The sequence below is a fragment of the Tamandua tetradactyla genome, chromosome 7 (genome assembly GCF_023851605.1).
Source record: "Tamandua tetradactyla isolate mTamTet1 chromosome 7, mTamTet1.pri, whole genome shotgun sequence".
NCBI lineage: Eukaryota > Metazoa > Chordata > Mammalia > Pilosa > Myrmecophagidae > Tamandua > Tamandua tetradactyla.
Window position 1 is genome coordinate 116,807,173 of NC_135333.1, and position 22,932 is coordinate 116,830,104.

The 22,932-nt window shown below is 37.4% G+C and overlaps 2 pseudogenes; one reads left to right on the plus strand and one right to left on the minus strand.

Annotated features, from left to right (window-relative positions):
• Positions 1-2,895: 2,895 nt before the first annotated feature.
• LOC143690593 (protein ERGIC-53 pseudogene) lies at positions 2,896-4,477 on the minus strand (annotated as a pseudogene).
• A 6,073-nt stretch (positions 4,478-10,550) lies between these two features.
• LOC143690594 (olfactory receptor 9K2-like) lies at positions 10,551-11,490 on the plus strand (annotated as a pseudogene).
• Positions 11,491-22,932: the final 11,442 nt, after the last annotated feature.

Here is a 22,932-nt window from a genome sequence, read left to right on the forward strand (position 1 = left end):
GACTTGCACCCTATTCTGGAGAGATTTAGTGTGTTTCCAGTTGTCTACTGAAGAATTGAGTATTGTCAGGTGAACATATGTCTGTTATTGTGTACTCTTTTAGAAATCAAGCATGGTTTAATCTGCCAAGGTGATAGATGGTGGACTGTGGTAATTAGGTTCTGGTGTCAACTTGGCCAGATGATGGTACCTAGTTGTTTGATCAGGCAAGCTTGGCCTAACCATTACTGCAGGGATAGTTCATGGCTGGTTTATAAACCAGAAGGCTAGTGTTCTAGTTTGCTAGCTGCCGGAATGCAATATACCAGAAGTGGAATGGCTTTAAAAAAGGGAATTTAAAAAGTAGCTAATTTACAGTTCTAAGGCCAAGAAAATGTCCCGATTAAAGCAAATCTACAAAAATGTCTAAATTGAGGCACCAACAATAGATTATCTTCACTCAAGAAAGGCCAATGAAATCCAGGTTTTCTCTCTCAACTGGGAAGACATATGGTAAACATGGCAACCTCTGCTAACTTTCTCTCCAGGCTTCTTGTTTCATGAAGCATCCCCAGGGTTGTAGTCCTTCTTCATCTCTACAGGTCTCTGGTGGTATGGGCTCTGGCTCCCATCATTTTCATGGTTTGAAAAAAGGGACTCTCTCAAAACCGTTTCCTCTTTTAAAGGATTCCAATCAAGGCCCACCTGGAATGGGTGGAGTCACATCTCCCTCTGATCAAAAGTTAATACCCACAATTAGGTGAGCCACATTTCCATGGGAACAATCAGAAAGCTCCCAGCCAGCAATATTGAATGAGGATTAAAGGACATGGCTTTTCTGGGGTCCACTACAGATTCAAACTGGGACAGCTAGTTTATTAAATCATCGGTCAGTTGATTGCATCTGTGGTTTATTATATCTATGATCAACTAAGAGTGTGCCTCCTGCAAACGAGATATCCAATCAGTTGGATGTGATCCAATCAGTTGAAGACTTTTAAGAAAGAAGAGAGAATTTTCACTGTTCTTCAGCAGTGAGCCCCTCTTGTAGAGTTTGCTGAGACCCATCATAGGAGTTGCCAGCTTCACAGACTTTCCTGTGGGTTTTGGACTCTTGTATTACCACAGTTGTGTGAGACACTTTCATAAATCTTATATTTACAGATACCTTCTATTGGTTCTGTTTCTCTAGAGAACCCTGACTAACACAGAGGAGAAAGAGTCAAAAGGCAGAGATATTAGCTAGATGTCTATTGTGAAACCCAAGTTTGAACTGAGAATATTCTCAAACTTGGATGAATGTGGTAGCAAAGAAAATGAGAAAAATGGATGAATCTGAAAGATACATCTTTTTGTTAGAGTTGAAGAGTATTGATAAACTGGTTAATGAAAGACATTAGGAATATTTAATGCAGAACATAAAATAGATTAAAAGAGGATTCTAGGGAGATAAATAAACACCACTGAAACAATGTGCAGTGGCCAGAATATAGGCTTAGCCAGTGTATTTGTTTTCTATTGCTGCTTAACAAATTACCACAAACTTAAGCAACTTACAACCAAACCCATTTATTATCCCACAGTTCTGTAGGTCAGCAGTTTGATACAGACAGCATACTTCTTTCTTTATTCAAGGTCTCTCCAGACTAAAGTCAAGTTATCAGTTAGGACTGCAGTTCTTATCAGGGGCTCAGGGTTTTCTTACCAAGTCTCTGGTTGTTGGCAGAATTCATTTCCTTCTCAAACTTTCTATGCAGGTTTCCCCATCTTTAGTACAGCAACAGTGTATTTAGTCTTTGTCATGCTTTCAATCTCTTTCACTTCTTCAGCATTCCTATTCTGCTTTTAAGGGCTCCTGCTGATTACATTGGGATAGGGACCATTTCCCTGTTTTAAGGACAACTGATTAATAATCTTAATTACATCTGCAAAGTCCCCTTTTCAATGTTATATCACATCATCACAGAAATAACACTATAGAAGAAAAATTATGGGGGGCCAAAACTCTGTCTACAATAGTCAGGGTCTCAGACCAGAGAAAAATGTGCACATTAAAAAGATGGCACCCTAGTTTCAGGAAAATGGTGGCAGCAGTGGCAGTTTAGTTATTGGATCTTCCCCAAAAGCCACATGAAAACAGAGTAGCTAAAGAGCAAGACCAAATCTCTTGGACAATATTAAAAGAAATTTAGATGACAAAATTTCCCTATGAAATTCCAAATACGAGCAAATGGAGACAGATCACCCATAGCCTCAAGGCCAGGATATTGTTGGGATCTGTGCAGGAGAATCAAATGGGAGAAATGGGGTTACTAATACCTGAGAACAGAAAAACTCAAAATAGCCAAGAAGTATTCACTGAGAAGTGTGGCAGACCAATTTGAGAACAGCAGCTAAAATCGGGAGGGAGTTTACTCATTCTAATAGGAGTCTGTGGTCCATGGTGGTGCCTAAGGGATCCATGAGAGTCTATCCCATATGAAGTTTCATAACAGACCAGATGGGCTCCATTCCAGGAAAGAGCTCCTCATTGAAAAGGAAAGGTCCCAATTCTTCACTTCTCCTTTTGTCCACACCCTTTGCCATGTAACTTTGCAGTGCTCTTCTATTCTGGGCAAGATATTTTGCCTCATTCCTTGATTCAGCCATATTTCTTGCTTTAGTCAGTGAGATTTTACCTTGATAATTACTTGTGCATTTCTGTTTGCACTTTTCTCTTTACTGTCACTAGGTGAACATGCTGAGGTTATTCTGCTAGAAGAGGAGATACATGCAGAGAGCAGAAATGTTGCCTTAGTCAGCTGAAAAATTGTTGCCTAGCCAACAACCAAGAGACCTAGCCCAAATCAGCAGAAATGACTAGTTGGTGGCTCCGGTCATATGAACAAATAAACAGTTTTTTTTTTCACAGAAATTTAAATAGATTTATGTACTATGCACAATTTTACATGTAGTTGTCTTTGTGTTAAGGTTTATTCCTACTGCAAGTCAATATTTAAAGTTATTTTATACAGAATTTAATAATTTAGACTATGAAGCAATTTAAATACATAAATTCCCTCAAAAAGACAACATTTCGTACATACATACATGATGTACACATAAGAAAATGATGGTCAAAAGAATTTTTTGGCAGCTGCTTCTTGCTGAGTCCTATACATGATATAACCAATGAATAACACCGTTTGTACCACTACAAATATAATGAAATGAATTGTAGATAAACACGATGGAAATGGTGGTAGTTCTGGGCATTTCAGTTTTTCATGTGGTGGCATATTCCGTTGTATTAAGTTGTCTATGTCCCTCTTTACGACATGAAGGTGCTCTTTGATATCGTTGAAGTGCTGTGTGGTTTCATAAACTCCCCCTGCAGATCCTGGATGCTGTATTCCACTGACCACTCGGACGGTTTCACTCATGGAATTCTTCATTTCATTTACTTGTCTCAGAATCTCATGCTGTGTTTTTACAACAGTATCTACTTCTTGTTGAGTGATCTGTCCATGCTGCCCCGGAATTCCTGCTCCTCGTTTAGAGAGTTCCTCTGTCAGGGAAGACACATATCTTCTCTGCTCATCAAGAATCATGTCTAACTGTCTGTTGAGCTGCTTGATTTCAAGATGAATACAATTCTGGCCTTCAAAGATTTGTCTTAGCTCACAATCTCCCACACTCTCAAATATTTCATCCGTGGGCTGCCCTCGAAGGTCAAGGTGGTCCTTCTGGAATTCCTCTTCTTTTTTATCCAATTCTTGCTGAAAGTGCTCAAATTCCTCTTGATACTTTTCTTTTCTTTTTCTGAAATTTTTTTATCTGGTGTAGGTGGCTCTTTTCCAGGCTCAGTCAATTGAAAAGTCAGAAAAGAAAGAACATCATGGTCATCTGCAAGACCTCCTGTAGCAGCAGATATTCCAAAATGCCCTTGTGTGGGGATAATCATATTTTTTACTTGGGCACAAAATTCATAATCATTTTTATCTGGTGTAAAGCCATTATTAATCATTACTGTCAACATTTTCCGATAATATATTATCTTTGCTCGCACAGGATAGGGTTTATTACGAAAGTCCCTCTGGCAACTTGCTAAAGCTTGATTAGCACCATCATTTTGATGGTCATAATGGATTTTTCCATTGTTGCCTATAATTACTATAGCAGGATTATTTTTCTTTCCATCATTGTCAAAAGAATCAAAAAAGATTCCAACACCATTCCACATATCTGCTGATCCAAACGCAGGACCGTCCAAGCCTTGATTTTCTGTATACCAAATTGCCAGCCCATCAGCTCCAATTTGACCTCTTCCAGTCACTCGAAATGTCACTTCAACTTCCCAGTTCTCAAAGGCTGCTTTTGTCTTTGTCCATACTGATCCTCTTTGGCTTTTTAAAGATGGTGCTATTCGAATTTGATCTGAACTTGGAATAGCATCTTTTGATTTTGCTAGCTCAGGTCTTGTCGGCTGTGAACACCACGCTAGCTTTGGGATCTGCATGCCCACATTATTTTAACTTATTTACTGTTGTCTTCCCAGTTTCCCACCTCCAGACTCTTGGGCCATTACTGTTAGACCTCTTCCCAGTATTCAGATCAAATGTGAGTTTATATTCTCCATTCTCAAAATCTAAACAGTTTTTCTTATATGACAAATTTTATTTTGTGGTTATTCTCTACATAAACTATTTTTGCAATAGGTAGCTGTGCTGGTTTGAAAGTATTATGTACCCCAGAAAAGCAATGTTTTAATCCTGACCCAATCTTGTGAGAGCAACCATTTATTTTAATCCTGATTAAACACTGTAAGTTGGAAAATTGGTTAGATTATCTCCACAGAGATGTGGCACACATGTGATCTTTGATTAGATGGAGATGTGACTCCACACATTCTGGGTGCGTTTTGATTAGTTTACTGGAATCCTTTAAAAGAGGACACATTTTGGAGAAATATCAGAAATGACAGACCCTAGAGAAATGACAGATGCCAAAGAGCCAACAGAAAATTCACAACAGAGCTGATACTATGCGGACATGTGGAGAACAGAGACACAGATGTTTGGAGACGCTTGGAGCCCAGCAGACAGTGCCATGAGATGTTAAGCAAGCCAAAACCTGGAGAGAGCCAAGGGAAGCCAAGAGATGAAAGCCAGCCCTAGAGAAGCAAAGTGAGGAACCCCCACAGTAACAGAGGCTGAAGGCATTGGAGCCAAGGAACAAGGGACCAGCAGATGCCAGCCACATGACTGCCCAGCTGACAGAGGTGTTCCTGACACATTGACCTTTCTTGAATTAAGGTATCTTTCCCTGGATGCCTTAGTTGGCCATTTTTATAGGCTTAGAACTGTAACCTTGTAACTTATTAAATTCCCCTTGTAAATGCTGTTCCAGTTCTGGTATATTGCATTCCTCAACTAGCAAACTAATATGGTAGTTCATGAGTATGCTAAGGAAATTTTATTTAATAATTTCATCTTGTACATGATATTATGTCTTTAATAACCAAAATTCAGCATATGAATTACTAGGAATTGCTAAAGTTCTACATGATTATTTCCTTCAGGCTCATTACTTATACTTTTTGAGATATATGCATTCTGATATCTAAACCCTCAAACCTGTGGTTTTAGCTAGAAGCATAGAATACAGACTGTCAGAGTTGGCAAGGCCCTGTGATGTGGTGTTATTTATAGTCAAATAGACTTGTTTATTACTAGAACCTTGTTTATGAAGTTGACCATGGACACACTGGTAACAAGACCTGTAAGATATTTTATTGTATCACATGCAAAATAGAAATCATCTGACAGAGAATAAGGTCCTACAAGAAAATGGTAGCAGTGAGCTAGGGAAGATACGATGGACAGACATGCAGAAGAAACAATAGATAAATTCACTGAAGAAGACAGAAATAAAATGGGGAATAGAAATTATATAAGGTATATGATTTAAGCACAAAGCAAGTCTAAGAAATCATGCCCCAAAAGATCCAGAGATACTCTAAGTTTGTAATAAGAGTAGATGTCACCCTTTCTTTCTTTCTTTCTCTTCTTACATGGTCCTCATGGGATGGACCTGGATCTTGCCGTTATCACCTTATAATTGACTTATTCTTAGTTTCTCTCAGAGGGACCTTTTCCGTGCAAACCATGCTGTAATTATCTGAAATCATTACTTTAGTGTTAACTGAGACCACCACGGACTCCTCCTACAGTATACTGCAGGTCGTCAGGGACTGCCACTATTCACCTGTGATTTTATCTTTGCTCCACATAAATTTCCATTTTGTTTAATTTTTCTCACTCTGAGGCCTGTAAGACACACCACAATGTAGAAGAGGCATGCTCACGTAGTGTGATTCTGCAGGTTCAGTTGTATTTTCTTGTAGATTTTGATGAAGAAAGTTCATGGAGTTGGAAGAGGCCTCGGTAATCATCTCTTCTATTCTCCTGTACCTAGAAAGGGATGCATAATTACAGCAGATTGTCAGGCAGAATACCTGCCATGTAAATGAAAAAGACATTCTTATTTGAGGAATTGGATTTTGTAAATCCATGCACAGAACCTAAAACAGCATAAATATAACAAAGCTTATACAGCTTTCACTAAACTTTAATTTTTCTCATAAGCTTTGTTTTATCATTGTCGTTAATTTTCTTTATATACCTTTTCATACTTTTTTGTCTCTCTAAAATCAAGTAAAATAAACCTCTGCATCCTTGCATCTGCCATTAGAAAATTGCTCAAGAGCAGCAAGAAAGAAAGAGGTAACAGATTAGATAAAAATATATTTATTTCAATCAAGTCATTACTCACAATGAGTATTTCTGTGCGCCTTAAAGCATGGGAATTATTTTATGATTGAGAAAATTTGTTTATTTTTACTTGTAAAAAACAATATTTACCTTGAAAAGTCATGTCCTTTTTATTGGAAGGCAAATTACAGCTAAATTAGCATAAGCATATAAAAATTAATTTAAATAGAAAAACAGATGGAGAGAAGTGTATTACAGACTCCAATTTGTCATCCTATTCTATGCGACTATGGTGGTTTGGAATTATATACCCCAGAAAAACATTTTCTTCAGCTTACTCCATTCCTGTGGGTGTGAGCCCGTTGTAAATAGGGACTTTTGATGAGTATACTTCAGTTAAGGTGTGATCAGTTCAATCAAGATGGATCTTAATCTTGTTATTTAAGTCCTTTATAAGCAGAATGGAAATTAGACAGACAGAGAGAACGCTACAGGGGGCACCCAGAAGCTGAGAGTCAACAGAATCCAGAAAAGAGGGGAGGGGTCAGAAAGGCTGCTATGTGCATTGCCACGTATCAGAGGAACCAAGGACCAAGGATCTCCACCAGCCAGCCCCAGAGCACAAGTATTTGGGAAGAAAGCATTGCTTTGATGACACCTTGACTTGGACTTCTCTTAGCTTCAAAACTGTGATCCAATAAAGTCCCATTGTTTAAACACTGCAACGAGGAAATGAAAACAGTAATCTTAGTGATGAGAACAATATTTCTCCATCATTAACTAAAAAATTTCTTACATTAATTTGATGATTATATCACAAATTTGTCACTAATGGTGGCAAACCTCTTTGGCAGACTTTATTTGCATCTTACCATATAACTTATAGGCACAGTTAAAACTATTTCTGTAGGTTAGTGTGCTGGTTTGAAGTTGCTGTGTATCCCAGAAAAGCCATGTTCTTTTAATCCTAATCCAATTTTTGGGGGACAGACCTAATTTATTCAGTTGTTTTCATAGAGATGTGGCAAACTCAATTGTGGGCATGACCTTCTGATTAGATGGAGATATGGCTCTGCCCTTTCAAGTCAAGTCTTGATTAGTCTACTGGGGTCCTTACAAGAGCTGACACAGGGAAACATTTAGGAGAAAACTTAGAAGCAAACATTTGGCAATGCAGGAGCTCCAAAAGATGCCAAGAGCTGAGAGGGCTGACAGAAGCTAGACAGGAACCAGAGTCCAGCAGATGTGCCTTTCCATGAGATGTTAAACTAAGAGATGAAACCTGGAGTTCTGTTCTGGAAGTAAGTCAGGACCCACAGAAACCTAAAGAGAGAACCACTGGAATCAGAAGCTAAAGGTAACAGAACCAGGACAAAGACCAGCAGACACTAGCCAAGGGCCTTCCCATGTGACAGACATTGGTCTTTCTTCAGTCAAGGTGTTTTTTATATGGATGCCTCAGTTTGGACATTTTTAAGGCCTTAGAACTGTAAACATGTAACTTAATAAATTCCCTTATAAAAGCCAAACCGTTTCTAGTATATTGCATTCCAGAAGCTTGCCAACTAGGACAATTATTAACATTAACCTTTTCTTACAAAAACATGGATCACATTTTCTGAACCAAATATCAGTGAAGCCTTGTCTGAAATATGACCTGAATATATCACAGGAAAAGATCAGGACTGTTCTGGAAAACCTGTAATATATTGTGATTACTAAGTTTTCACATATTACTTGTCAAAATGTTCTCTATCTTTATGGCTTTCTTTACTATTTAGCATACTTATAATAACATGCCTAAATTATAAATATAAATATATGTGCAAAGCTATCTTGGGCTAAATTAAATCAATATTAGTTATTTCATAATAAAGTCTAGGTAGGCAAAAAGAAAATGAAAAATATTTGGACTTTAAGGTGAAATTGATTTTTTTTTGTGTGCTGTGGTAGAGGTTACATTTCATTCTTTTTCCATGTGATCATCCCATTATTGCAGCACAATTTGTTGAATTCTATTGCACCCTCTGAAATTGATTTCTAATACTCATATAGTTTCATATTCTGGCTGCAAGATAATAGGTGGTCTCATAAATGTTTAGTGACTAAATAAATGATTGAATGAACACACTTTATTCTTGAAGAAACATTAATCTCAAAATAATGATTTCCTGGTTATTGAACACTGGCTGGTATAGTGTCAGACAGCATGATGTAATTTGATTAATAAAACTTGGAAATATAAGTAAAATAAAAGAAGTGTTTTTGCTGTGGAAAAACACAGCCAAATATCTAGCTGTGTGGTGTGAATTTGGTAAGTTTGAGAAGGTCTTCCTATTTTCTCTGTAAGTCTCTAATTTATTTCCTGTTCTTTCACCCACCTATTTCTGATGACTAATGACTGAAGTTTCTCCATTAAATCTTCATTCCATTAGCTCTAGTTTTGAAATAACAATTAAGGACAAACATCAACATTAACTTGATGACTTCATGGTCTTCTCAACAACAACTTGAATTAAGCTTCTTTAAATGGATTTCAGTTTTGAATAAGGGCAGCAGGCTAAAAGAGAGGCCTCAGAATCATACATCTGAATTGTTACCAATTTTTCCTCCAGTAAGCCAAGTTACTCACTGGAAAAAGTTGACAATGAATGGACAGAAGAACAATAAGAGATGTAGAGATGACGATGAGAGCATTACCTGCTGAGGAGTTAGCATGGGGAGACTAAAGAAGATGGAATGGCCACATGCCCCAGGGAGGATGAGAGCCATGAACAAATTTTGCTGATGCTGTTATTAATGCCAAACCAAAAAACAAATACTCTTTGCATTATTTGTTGCATTCAATAAAGCACATAATCTCTCCCCTTCATTGGGGGGGTTAAATGACAATTGATGTTAAAGTACCAATAAAAAGGGAATAAAATGACTATGTTGCTGCATTGAAGAAAACAGAAAGTTTCCAAAGTTATAGAACAAAGGAATCAGACTATTTAACTGTGTGGTAGTAACCCCTGTTACATTTTTAATGCATGCATAATCTCTCTCTAAAGGCAGAGATCCATAAAATTAGCTTTCTAAACTGATACTTATTTTTTCCTTATAAAAAATTTGGTTAATGCTCTGTTTTGAAGCTTTCTTTTGTGTCAGTTGCACAAATGTTTAAGATCGAGTTGTCTTTCTTGACAAATTTGTACAGAGGTTTGTATGATCCATGGACTTCTCCTGGTAGCGTGTCCACTTTAAGAAGCTGAAAATTCATTCTATTTTTCAAGTTTTTAAATTTAGGACTCTTGGTAACCTATTTCAAACTTTCACAAACTGGGGAATTTGTGGTTATAAATCTTATTAATTTCTATTCATAGAGTTTGAAATCATTCTTTGATCCTTCTGTTATAAAATAGAGGAGTATTAAGGACAAAATGAAGAATTAAAGATGGGAACAAATATTTACTTATTTCTCAAATCCCTCAGATCTATTAAACTTAGCATGTAAATCAACTGAGGAGATACACAGGTGAGAAACGGTACTTAAAGAGTGAAAGGCATGCATGTTATAATGGGAAATATATGTCAGAAAGCTATGAGTGTGATAACTTAAATGTTATATGATGATGGGAAATTCACAATGCACCCTAGATTCAGTTCTCATAAAAGAGTGCAACAAATCATGCCTGCCTAACTTAATCAGGTGGCAAAAATGAGATAACAAGAATTTCAGTGTCTCTTTTGAAAGACCAGGATATTTTCCGAAACCAGGATAAAGATAGATCATTTATTTTTTTAACCTTGTCTTGCGCTTCTTAGCAGGTTCTTGCCATGGGTCACAAGGAAGGAAGCAACCACTCAGATGTAAGTGACTTCATTCTTATAGGCATCAGGGTTTGTCCAGAGCACCACAGTGTCCTCTTCTTACTCTTCCTGCTGGCCTACGTCATGGTCATTTTGGGGAACATTAGCATGATGGCAATCATTGTGAGTGGCTCCCAGCTGAGGACACCAATGTATTTCTTTCTAGGCAATCTCTCTCTCATTGACCTCTCCTACTCCACTGTTACTGCACCTAAGGACATGGTCAACATCTTGTCTGAGACAAAGACTGTCTCCTTTGCAGTTTGTGTTGCAGTTATTTCTTTTTGCCCTCTTCATTGCGGCAGAGGGGTTTGTACTAAAAGCCATGGCCTATGACCGCTTCATTGCCATTTGCAGTCCTCTTCTCTATAGTGTCCACATGTCAAGACACCTCTGCACTCAGCTGGGTGCTGGTTCCTATATCTGTGGCTGGATCAGTTCCATCCTCCAAGTCAGTGTAACATTCTCCGTGTCTTTCTGTGCATCCTGAGCGCATTGATCACTTCTACTGTGATTCTTACCAAATTGAGAAGATTTCCTGCTGTAGTCTCTTTGTCAATAAGATGGTGTCACTTAGTTTGGCAGCCTTTATTATTTTACCTACAGTAGTTATTATTGTAGTATCTTACATATATGTTTTCCCCACAGTCTTGAAGATCCAATCCAGTGAAGGGAGGAAAGAGCCTTCTCCACTTGCAGCTCCCACCTGGGGGTTGTGAATTTGCTCTATGGGACTGTCTCTTTTGTGTATCTCACATCTCCCGACAATCCTGAAGTTCATAAAATAGCTTCAGTGTTTTACATATGTGTCATGCCCATGTTAAACACTCTGATTTACTCTTTAAGAAACAATGATGTCAAACAAGCTTTGAGAAAAATCCTGTGGAAGAAAAAAGCTTTTCCTTAACTCCACTTTCTTGTGCTTTTTTTCCAAATTGGGTCATTGATTCTTTCACTCTTATTTGCTTTTAATGTGAAGTGAAGCTTGATTCACTCAAGGATCCCTTAAGTTCTCCATGTCACAGAAAAGTTATTCTCATTGAAGGAGCTGTACCAATAATATACCATTCACTGTTCCTTAAGAGTAGTGTTAGATCTGAATATCTATAAAAATTTGCAGCCATTCCCACAAACAGAAATTAACTCTTCATTCTTTCCAGGTTCCACTTTATGGTAGTAGGAAAAGGAGGATTTAATTTTCATTTTTTCTGTCCGGTTTTTTGAGATGGTGTACAGAAAAATTGTTTTGATAGAAAAATTATTAAACTAATAATGAGTAATCTCTAATGATAGGAGAATGCACTAATCAATTGTTATATTTAATCCTTTCATAAAATCTGTTCGTGGTGATTTAGATTGGGTTCATGATCCTTGAATAAAGCTATAATCTGACATCTTTTTTTTGGTCTGTGCCATCATAAGTTTTCAGAACAACTCAATAACAATTGGTGTTTAATTGCACCTTATTGCTATTTACTTTTTAGTATTGATCACCACTGATTTGTTATCATATCAAAGATATGGAGAAAGATACTCTGTATCCAATATTCCAAAATATTTCCCTTGTGGATACCCAGATCTACAAAGGGAAAGTGTTTGGACTGATACTATCTTTTTTTTTATTGTGAACAATAACATATATACAAAAAACCCCAATAAATTTCAAAGCACACCACAACAATTAGTTATAGAAAGATTTCAAAGTTTGGTATTGGTTGCAATTTCACAATTTTGGGTTTTTACTTCTAGCTGCTCTAAGATAGTGGAGACTAAAAGAAATATCAATGTTATGATTCAGCATTGATACTTACTTTTTAAACCTTACTTTTTCTTTTTAACTCCACCATCATCTTTGATCTTTCTCTTACTCTTTAAGGGTATTTGGGCCCATTTTAACCTTTTCATTTTGGAAGGGGCTGCTGATAATATGGGATAGGGGGATGCAACTAGTTGATGCTCTGGAGAGGCCTGCCCATCGGCATTTCAGGATTTATCTGGTTCAGGGAACCATCTGGAAGTTGTAGGTTTCTGGAAAGTCACCCTAGTGCATGAAACTTTTTAGACTCCTATATAATATCCTAGGCTATAGGTCAGAATTGGCAGGAATGGTTTTGGTTGGGGTTTGGTAGGCTATGATAGGCAATGTCTAACTGAAGCTTGCATAGGAGTGACCTCCAGAGTAGTCTCTTGACTCTATTTGAACACTTTCAGCCACTGATACCTTATTTGTTACACTACTTTCTCCTTTTCGGTCAGTATCATATTGTTAATCCCTTGGTGCCTGGGCCAGGCTCATCCTTGGGAGTCATCTCCCATGCTGCCAAGGAGAGTTTCATCCCTGGATGTCATGTCCTACATAGGGAGGAGGGCAATGATTTCTCCTGCAGTGTCAGGCACAGAGAGAAAGAGAGTGAGGCCACATCTGAGCAATAAAAGAGGTCTTCCAGAAGTAACTCTTAGGCATACCTATAGGTAGGCTAAACTTCTCAGTTACATACATAACCTTCACAAGTGCAAGCCTTAAGATCAAGAGCTTGGCCTGTTGATTTGAGTATCCCTAATATTTGACACAGTATCCAGGGTTTCCCTGTGGTAAAGTTTAATAGTTCCATAATATATCTCCCATTCCTCAAGGGACTTTGCCAATACTTTTTGATTATCTACCTAATATAGATACTGATACTATCTCGAGGGAACAAAAATTGCATTAGATGTCCTCAAACACCTTCGCCAGTTTGTACTTGATTTTTTTCCCTTGATAATCAGTATTTGTATGTAGATTCATTCAATTACTCTGTAATATATTGTGATCTTTTTGCTTTCCTAATATTTATTATATTGAGGCTTTACTTTAATGAGGATATTTACATTTTTGGAGTAGTATTTTTGTTGTCAGGACACTATAAATTTCCTGATTCAGATATGTACCTTCAAATGTGAATTCACAGATACTTCAAATCACCAAAAATGATAAAACCAACAGAAAATGTTGCTAAAGAAAAACATCAAACATTTGCTCTGATTGTGTCTTTTTTTATCTGTGTATTATGAGATACAAATTGTAATGGTGAAAGGAATATGCAGAAATGAGAGGATATTGTAAAAGATGTTGTCCTACTTAAGTGTCTTTGCTTACTTCCAAAATACAGGAATATATTAATATAGTTGATCAAAGTTTTTGAAAGATCTCAGTGATCATAGAGGACATACAACTCCTGGTAGAGCTTAGAAAAGGAAGGGAAGAATAGAGAGACAAAGAATGGTAGAGCAGACTACCTTGGTACTTAATATGCTATTAATAAAAATAGATTTCTCTTCTAATTCTTCCATATTCAAAATTAGAAAATTCCTTAACTACAGACAATTTCAACCTTTTTTCTCACAGAAAAACATTTGGCATTATTCTGAACATGGCTCTAGATTAGAAAATGGATTTTCTTCTTTTTGTGGCAATATTTCTAAGAAATCAATTAGTATTATTTTACTACCTCTGCCCTTCTAGTACTAAAATCCTTTCTCAGTTTGCTTAACTAAGTGTATAGCAATTAGGTTTATTTGTAAAACATTAAGAATTATTTTGGCTAATGTAAGCAAGAAAAATTTACGGAAAGGCCGTGTGTAGCACACTGAGTCAATAGAAAGGTTGGGGATTCTACTATGCAATTTGTTACCAATCAACTCGTCTAAGCAATGAGGAGGCAAGAACTGCAGACCAGTATGCTGGTAGGATCCATATTCATTGAGTTCTAGGTTCAGAGCCTGTGCATGCTAAACATTCAGATTTTTTTCTTTTTCTTGTAAATTCAAATTCTGGTAGGGAGTATTATGTAGACCACATTTTGGGTATTTGCTGCCCCTTTCCTGCAAGATGAGAAGACACTTGATTGTAACCTTCTTTAATTAGAAAGCGCTAAGTCATCCCAAAGTAGTGGTACACCTATTAGAATGGCTAATATAAAAAAACTGATGCCACCAAATGCCGTAATGGCTACCAAGTCACAGGAATGCTTACTCATTGTTGGTGGGAATGTAAAATGTTACAGGCACTATGGAAGACAATTTGTCTGTTTCTTATGAAGTTAAACATAAAACTTACCATAAAAACCAGCAGTTGTGCTCCTAGGTATTTATCCAACTGACTTGAAATTTTATGTTTATACAAATACACATGTAAATGTTTATAACAGTTTCATTTATAATCACCAAATCTGGAAGTAATCAGAATGTTTTTCAGTATGTTAGTAGATAAACAAACTGGTATAGCCACATAATGAAATGCTATTTAGTGATAAAAGGAACAAAATTCTTTTTTTAAGAAATATTTTTATTGAAATAGCTTCACACACATATACTCTATCGAAGTATATAATCAATGTCTCACAATACATCACATAGTTGTGTATTCATCACCATGATCATTTTTAAAACATTTGCATCACTCCAGAAAAAATATTAACAAGAGAAAAGAAAAATCCCATACATCCCATACCCCTTGCCCTTCCCTCTCATTGATTACTAGCATTTCAATCTACCCAATTCTTTATCCTTTATCCCCCTATTATTTATTTATTTTATCTTTTTTTTTCTCATCTGTCCATACCCTGGATAAAAGGAGTATCAGACACAAGGTTTTCACAATTACACAGTAACATTGTAAAAGCCGTATAGTTATACAATCATCTTCAAGAATCAAGGCTACTGAAATACAGCTCAATAGTTTCAGGTACTTGTCTCTAGCCACTCCAATACACCATAAACTAAAAAGAGATATCTATATAATGCATAAGAATAACCTCCAGGATAACCTCTCAACTCTGTTTGAAATATCTCAACCACTAAAACTTTGTCTCATTTCTCTATTCCCTCTTTTGGTCAAGAAGGCTTGCTCAATCCCATGATGCCAGGTCCTGGCTCATCCCAAGAGTCCTGTCCCATGTTGCCAGGGAGATTTACACCCCTGGGAGTCATGTCCTATGTAGGGAGCAGGTCAGTGAGTTCACCTCCCAAGTTGGCTTAGAGAGAGAGGCCACATCTGTGCAACAAAAAAGGTTCTCTAGGAATGACTCTTGGGCATAATTATAAGTAGCCATAGCTCTTCCTTTGAAAGAATAATTTTCATAGGGGTGAGCCCCAGGATTGAGGGCTCAGCCTATTGAATTGGTTGTCCCCACTGCTTGTGAGAATAATAAGAATACCCCAGATGGGGAAGTTCAATATTTCTTCCTTTTTCCTTAGCCTCTAAGTGGACTTTGCAAATACTGTTTTACTCTCTGCACATATTACTCTGGGATATTTGCAGCATCACATTAACCTATACAAATCAACAGGGTCTCAAGTTCTATTTAACATTCCGTGTAATATTGGTGTTCTAATAAACTGACCGTACAAGTTAAATAGGATAATGTGCTACCCAAAATATAAATTTTGCACCAAATAAGCATCCCTTCCTTTGATATCACACAGAAGTTGAAGATTTAAAATATAGACCATATCATCCTTTACTTTGTATTCTGATTTACTTTAGTCTTATCTACATCAGCTTCATTCATATCTCTAGTTGAAGTCTGATCACTGTTTCAACATTTTTAACAGTTGCTATCTAGGGTAGTGCTGACTTTTACAGCTTCAGAGCTCTAGCTCTGAGTCTCAGGTGTCACACATGTGCTCAAAGTTTCAGGGAACAACCAGGTTGTACGCGAGTAGCTCAGTATCTGAGAATTTAGAAATAACAGTTACAACCCTGGAATATATGTGACTGCTGTAAGAGCTCACCATCTCAGAACATTTACAATAGGCCCTCCTCCTGATAACCTGTGCTCTCTATTTCAATACTCTGAGTTTCTATATTATAGTTAGCCCATATGAATGAGGAATGATAACATTTGTCTTTTTGTTTCTGACATTTCACTCAATCACCTAGTTGTATGCCTCACAACCTCATTTCTTCTTTAGTCACTCAAAAGTGCACTGTATATATACATATATATATATATATACACACACACACACACACCATTGTTCTTCCTTCCACCTCTGTGTTTGTTCCCTTAAGTCACCTCCATCCATTGTGAATGCGAACACTGCCACCATACACACCAGTGTGCAAATGTCCGTTAGTGTCCCCACTCTCAGTTCCTCCAGTAACATACCTAGTGACAGGGTTTCAGAATCACATGGCAACCCCACCACTAGCTTCCCACGGAATCTCCACACTGCCTTCAAGAGTAGCTGCATCACTCAGCTTCTTACTAAGAGTGAATACGCACATCTCCTCCATATTTTCTCTAGCACTTGTACCTCTTTGTTCTTTTTTAAACAGTTTTATTCACACATCATGCAATCCAATCTAAGTAAAAGATCAATGGCTCCTGGTATAATCACCTAGCAATCCCTTCACCACCACAATCTATATGAAGACATATCAAAAGAGACAAAATTTTAATTCATGCAATAGCATAGATAAATCCTAAATGCTTTTTTAAAAAAATTTTTTATTAACGGAAAGAAAGAAAAAAAAGAAAAAAAAAGAAATTAACACAACATTTAGAAATCATACCGTTCTACATATGCACTCAGTAATTCTTAACATCATCACATAGATGCATGATCATCGTTTCTTAGTACATTTGCATCGGTTTAGAGGAACTAGCAACACAACAGAAAAAGATATAAAATATTAATATAGAGAAAAGAAATAAAAGTAGTAATAATAGTAAAAAACAACAACAAAAAAACCCTATAGCTCAGATGCAGCTTCATTCAGTGTTTTAACATGATTACTTTACAATTAGGTATTATTGTGCTGTCCATTTTTGAGTTTTTGTATCTAGTCCTGTTGCACAGTCTGTATCCCTTCCGCTCCAATTACCCATTATCTTACCGTGTTTCTAACTCCTGCTGGACTCTGTTACCAATGACATATTTCAAGTTTATTCTCGAATGTCCGTTCACATCAGTGGGACCATACAGTATTTGTCCTTTAGTTTTTGGCTGGACTCACTCAGCATAATATTCTCTAGGTCCATCCATGTTATTACATGCTTCATCAGTTTATCTTGTCTTAAAGCTGCATAATATTCCATCGTATGTATATACCACAGTTTATTTAGCCATTCTTCTGTTGATGGACATTTTAGCTGTTTCCATCTCTTTGCAATTGTAAATAACGCTGCTATAAACATTGGTGTGCAAATGTCCGTTTGTGTCTTTGCCCTTAAGTCCTTTGAGAAGATACCTAGCAATGGTATTGCTGGGTCGTATGGCAATTTTATATTCAGCTTTTTGAGGAACCGCCACACTGCCTTCCACAGTGGTTGCACCATTTGACATTCCCACCAACAGTGGATAAGTGTGCCTCTTTCTCCGCATCCTCTCCAGCACTTGTCATTTTCTGTTTTGTTGATAATGGCCATTCTGGTGGGTGTGAGATGATATCTCATTGTGGTTTTGATTTGCATTTCTCTAATGGCCAGGAACATTGAGCATCTCTTCATGTGCCTCTTGGCCATCCGTATTTCCTCTTCTGGTAGGTGTCTGTTCAAGTCTTTTTCCCATTTTGTAATTGGGTTGGCTGTCTTTTTGTTGTTGAGTTGAACAATCTCTTTATAAATTCTGGATACTAGACCTTCATCTGATATGTCATTTCCAAATATTATCTCCCATTGTGTAGGCTGTCTTTCTACTTTCTTGATGAAGTTCTTTGATGCACAAAAGTGTTTAATTTTGAGGAGCTCCCATTTATTCCTTTCTTTCTTCAGTGCTCTTGCTTTAGGCTTAAGGTCCATAAAACCACCTCCAGTTGTAAGATTCATAAGATATCTCCCTACATTTTCCTCTAACTGTTTTATGGTCTTAGACCTAATGTTTAGATCTTTGATCCATTTTGAGTTAACTTTTGTATAAGGTGTGAGATGCGGGTCTTCTTTCATTCTTTTACATATGGATATCCAGTTCTCTAGGCACCATTTATTGAAGAGACTGTTCTGTCCCAGGTGAGTTGGCTTGACTGCCTTATCAAAGATCAAATGTCCATAGATGAGAGGGTCTATATCTGAGCACTCTATTCGATTCCATTGGTCGATATATCTATCTTTATGCCAATACCATGCTGTTTTGACCACTGTGACTTCATAATATGCCTTAAAGTCAGGCAGTGCAAGACCTCCAGCTTCGTTTTTTTTCCTCAAGATGTTTTTAGCAATTCGGGGCACCCTGCCCTTCCAGATAAATTTGCTTATTGGTTTTTCTAATTCTGAAAAATAAGTTGTTGGGATTTTGATTGGTATTGTGTTGAATCTGTAGATCAGTTTAGGTAGGATTGACATCTTAATTATATTTAGTCTTCCAATCCATGAACACGGTATGCCCTTCCATCTATTTAGGTCTTCTGTGATTTCTTTTAGCAGTTTTTTGTAGTTTTCTTTATATAGGTTTTTTGTCTCTTTGGTTAAATTTATTCCTAGGTATTTTGTTCTTTTAGTTGCGATTGTAAATGGGATTTGTTTCTTGATTTCCCCCTCAGCTTGTTCATTACTAGTGTATAGAAAAGCTACAGATTTTTGAACGTTGATCTTGTAGCCTGCTACTTTGCTGTACTCATTTATTAGCTCTAGTAGTTTTGTTGTGGATTTTTCCAGATTTTCAACGTATAGTATCATATCATCTGCAAACAGTGATAGTTTTACTTCTTCCTTTCCAATTTTGATGCCTTGTATTTCTTTTTCTTGTCTAATTGCTTTGGCTAGAACTTCTAACACAATGTTGAATAATAGTGGTGATAGTAGACATCCTTGTCTTGTTCCTGATCTTAGGGGGAAAGTTTTCAATTTTTCCCCATTGAGGATGATATTGGCTGTGGGTTTTTCATATATTCCCTCTATCATTTTAAGGAAGTTTCCTTGTATTCCTATCTTTTGAAGTGTTTTCAACAGGAAAGGATGTTGAATCTTGTCAAATGCCTTCTCTGCATCAATTGAGATGATCATGTGATTTTTCTGCTTTGATTTGTTGATGTGGTGTATTACATTAATTGATTTTCTTATGTTGAACCATCCTTGCATACCTGGGATGAATCCTACTTGGTCATGATGTATAATTCTTTTAATGTGTTGTTGGATACGATTTGCTAGAATTTTGTTGAGGATTTTTGCATCTATATTCATTAGAGAGATTGGTCTGTAGTTTTCTTTTTTTGTAATATCTTTGCCTGGTTTTGGTATGAGGGTGATGTTGGCTTCATAGAATGAATTAGGTAGTTTTCCATCCACTTCGATTATTTTGAAGAGTTTGAGGAGAGTTGGTACTAATTCCTTCTGGAATGTTTGATAGAATTCACATGTGAAGCCGTCTGGTCCTGGACTTTTCTTTTTAGGGAGCTTTTGAATGACTAATTCAATCTCTTTACTTGTGATTGGTTTGTTGAGGTCATCTATTTCTTCTTGAGTCAATGTTGGTTGTTCATGTCTTTCCAGGAACCTGTCCATTTCCTCTAAATTGTTGTATTTATTAGCATAAAGTTGTTCATACTATCCTGTTATTACCTCCTTTATTTCTGTGAGGTCAGTAGTTATGTCTCCTCTTCCATTTCTGATCTTATTTATTTGCATCCTCTCTATTCTTCTTCTTGTCAATCTTGCTAAGGGCCCATCAATCTTATTGAATTTCTCATAGAACCAACTTCTGGTCTTATTGATTTTCTCTATTGTTTTCATGTTTTCAATTTCATTTATTTCTGCTCTAATCTTTGTTATTTCTTTCCTTTTGCTTGCTTTGGGATTAGTTTGCTGTTCTTTCTCCAGTTCTTCCAAGTGGACAGTTAATTCCTGCATTTTTACCTTTTCTTCTTTTCTGATAAAGGCATTTAGGGCAATAAATTTCCCTCTTAGCACTGCCTTTGCTGCGTCCCATAAGTTTTGATATGTTGTGTTTTCATTTTCCTTCTCCTCTAGGTATTTACTAATTTCTCTTGCAATTTCTTCTTTGACCCACTTGTTGTTTAAGAGTGTGTTGTTGAGCCTCCATGTATTTGTGAATTTTCTGGCACTCCGCCTATTATTGATTTCCAACTTCATTCCTTTATGATCCGAGAAAGTGTTGTGTATGATTTCAATCTTTTTAAATTTGTTAAGACTTGCTTTGTGACCCAGCATATGGTCTATCTTTGAGAATGATCCATGAGCACTTGAAAAAAAGGTGTATCCTGCTATTGTGGGATGTAATGTCCTATAGATGTCTGTTAAGTCTAGCTCATTTATAGTAATATTCAGATTCTCTATTTCTTTATTGATCCTCTGTCTAGATGTTCTGTCCATTGATGAGAGTGGTGAATTGAAGTCTCCAACTATTATGGTAGATGTGTCTATTTCCCTTTTCAGTGTTTGCAGTGTATTCCTCACGTATTTTGGGGCATTCTGGTTCAGTGCATAAATATTTATGATTGTTATGTCTTCTTGTTTAATTGTTCCTTTTATTAGTATATAGTGTCCTTCTTTGTCTCTTTTAACTGTTTTACATTTGAAGTCTAATTTGTTGGATATTAGTATAGCCACTCCTGCTCTTTTCTGGTTGTTATTTGCATGAAATATCTTTTTCCAACCTCTCACTTTCAACCTATATTTATCTTTGGGTCTAAGATGCATTTCCTGTAGACAGCATATAGAAGGATCCTGTTTTCTAATCCATTCTGCCAGTCTATGTCTTTTGATTGGGGAATTCAGTCCATTAACATTTAGAGTTATTACTGTTTGGATAATATTTTCCTGTACCATGTTGTCTTTTGTATTATATATATCATATCTGACTTTCCTTCTTTCTACACTCTTCTCCATATCTCTCTCTTCTGTCTTTTTATCTGACTCTAGTGCTCCCTTTAGTATTTCTTGCAGAGCTGGTCTCTTGGTCACAAATTCTCTCAGTGACTTTTTGTCTGAGAATGTTTTAATTTCTCCCTCATTTTTGAAGGACAATTTTGCTGGATATAGGAGTCTTGGTTGGCAGTTTTTCTCTTTTAGTAACTTAAATATATCATCCCACTGTCTTCTAGCTTCCATGGTTTCTGCTGAGAAATCTACACATAGTCTTATTGGGTTTCCCTTGTATGTGATGGATTGCTTCTCTCTCGCTGCTTTCAAGATCCTCTCTTTCTCTTTGACCTCTGACATTCTAACTAATAAGTGTCTTGGGGAACGCCTATTTGGGTCTAATCTCTTTGGGGTGCGCTGCACTTCTTGGATCTGTAATTTTAGGTCTTTCATAAGAGTTGGGAAATTTTCAGTGATAATTTCTTCCATTAGTTTTTCTCCTCCTTTTCCCTTCTCTTCTCCTTCTGGGACACCCACAACACGTACATTTGTGCGGTTCATATTGTCCTTGAGTTCCCTGATACCCTGTTCAAATTTTTCCATTCTTTTCAGGATAGTTTCTGTTTCTTTTTGGAATTCAGATGTTGTATCCTCCAAATCACTAATTCTATCTTCTGTCTCTTTAAATCTATCATTGTAGGTATCCATTGTTTTTTCCATCTTTTCTACTTTATCCTTCACTTCCATAAGCTCTGTGATTTGTTTTTTCAGTTTTTCTATTTCTTCTTTATGTTCAGCCCATGTCTTCTTCATGTCCTCCCTCAATTTATCGATTTCGTTTTTGAAGAGGTTTTCCATTTCTGTTCGTATATTCAGCATTAGTTGTTTCAGCTCCTGTATCTCATTTGAACTATTGGTTTGTGCCTTTGACTGGGCCATATTTTCAATTTTCTGAGCGTGATCTGTTATCTTCTGCTGGCGTCTGGGCATTTAGTCAGATTTCCCTGAGTGTTGGACCCCACAGCTTGTAAGATTTTTCTGTGAAATCTCTGGGTTCTGTTTTTCTTATCCTGCCCAGTAGGTGGCGCTCGTGGCACACGTTTGTCTACGGGATCCACCAGTAAAAGTTACTGTGGGTCCTTTAACTCTGGAAAACTCTCGCTGTATGGGAGGTTTGGCAGCTGAAGCGTCTTGGAAGAGTGCCAGCTGGCCCAGGGGTCCGAACGCGGGGAGGGTCGCCGGCTGCCGCAGCACGCGAGAACGCCCGACCAAATTTCCTAGTCGGCCCGGGGCACCAAGCGTGGTGGAAGGGCGCCAGCTGTCGCAGCCCGGGAGACTGCATTGTTCCCAGGCGGACCGGGGAGTCACGTGTTTGGAAGGGACCCCCTGGTCACCATTCTCCGCAGTCTGGGGATTTCTGACCCAACTCTTTCAGTTGGTCTGGGGGGCCTCGCTTGGTGGGGACACCAGCCGCCGCGGCCTGAGGGGACCGCCTGCCCAATTCTGCCAGCTGGCCTGGTAAGGAGGAAGGGAGGGACTCCGGCCGCTTG